This window comes from Hyperoodon ampullatus, assembly GCF_949752795.1.
Source record: "Hyperoodon ampullatus genome assembly, chromosome: 1".
Taxonomy (NCBI): Eukaryota; Metazoa; Chordata; class Mammalia; order Artiodactyla; family Ziphiidae; genus Hyperoodon; species Hyperoodon ampullatus.
In genome coordinates, this window is record NC_136914.1 from 108377249 (window position 1) to 108378636 (window position 1388).

Consider the following 1388-nt stretch of genomic DNA (forward strand, 5'->3'; position numbering starts at 1 on the left):
TTATTTAGGATACGTGCGTTTGTTTGAAGTCTGTAGGGAGATTGTTTTTAATTTCATTTCAGGGTGATAAAGCAGAAGATGGAAAATATTTTATGAAAGGGGGACATCAAGCCTGATACAGTTGAGAACTCTTAGCCTAAACAAAGAGTAATTTCATTTGAGGAGAAGTCTCACATGGGAAGTACCCAGATTTTAGTAGTGGGTGTATAGTTGAGATTTAGTAGTAGGTGGCCATTAGGTAAGTGCTTCATGGTGTAAGACAAGGCTCTGGAGACAGTGGGAGAAAAGGAAATACATTACCTGCTGCCTTTTAAAGTGTGGTCTCTTTTGGCGTACTTGAGATCATTTCTTGTTTACAAGATGGAAAATTGTTTATTTAAATACTAAACTTAATTGATTTTTAAAAAACATATATTACTAGTATTCATTTGAGCACTTCCGTCATTGTATTCTACAAAGAGTTTTCTTTGGGTATTGAGTTTAATCATGGCGGGATGCAGCATATTTAGGGCAGAGGACATCAGGAGACCTATTTTAATTGCCAGTAATGTGATGTGCGGCAGGTCGATCTGTTTCCTGTTAAATGGGGATGATAATGTTATGATGATCAAATGCAAGGGGTTTTAAAAACTAAGGGTAATTAGACTATTAAAAAGAATTGGTTTCTCTTCTGCATTTTCACTTAAAATTCCTGGGAGATATGTGGATTATGTGTCTTCTACATGTTAAAGGAGTTTATTTATTAGGAAAAAAAAGAGAGTGGGAAAGTATCTAGGAGAGCAGATAGTGAGAGAATTACAGGGTACAGAGATAGTATCTAATCTATATAATTAATGAGTATGCTATTGAAACTAAATACTAGGTCACCTTCACGTTTCTGTTGGAGGAGTATTTTCAAGTGCTTGAAAATATTTTTATTTACAGTAAGGCTAAAATGACTAAATGAGTCTACCTTTCATAGTTGTTTAGAAAATAGTGTGAGGGAGAGGATCTTAAAGAGAATGACTTAAAAGACAAAACCTGTTGTTTTTCCATCTGCTGCCAGATGAATGTTTTTTGTCTTAGCCAGTTTGCTTTATGGTATTATGGTTACAACAGAGGTCAAATTTGGCAGATGACATTGAAATCAAATTATAAAGAAATAATATTGAAAATAAAGTAATTGGATTGCATTAGAATAGAAAGATTAGATTCTTTTTTTTAACATCTTTATTGGAGTATAATTGCTTTACAATGGTGTGTCAGTTTCTGCTTTATAGCAAAGTGAATCAGCTATACATATACATATATCCCCATATCTCCTCCCTCTTGTGTCTCCCTCCCACCTCCCTATCCCACCCCTCTAGGTGGTCACAAAGCACCGAGCTGATCTCCCTGTGCTATATGGC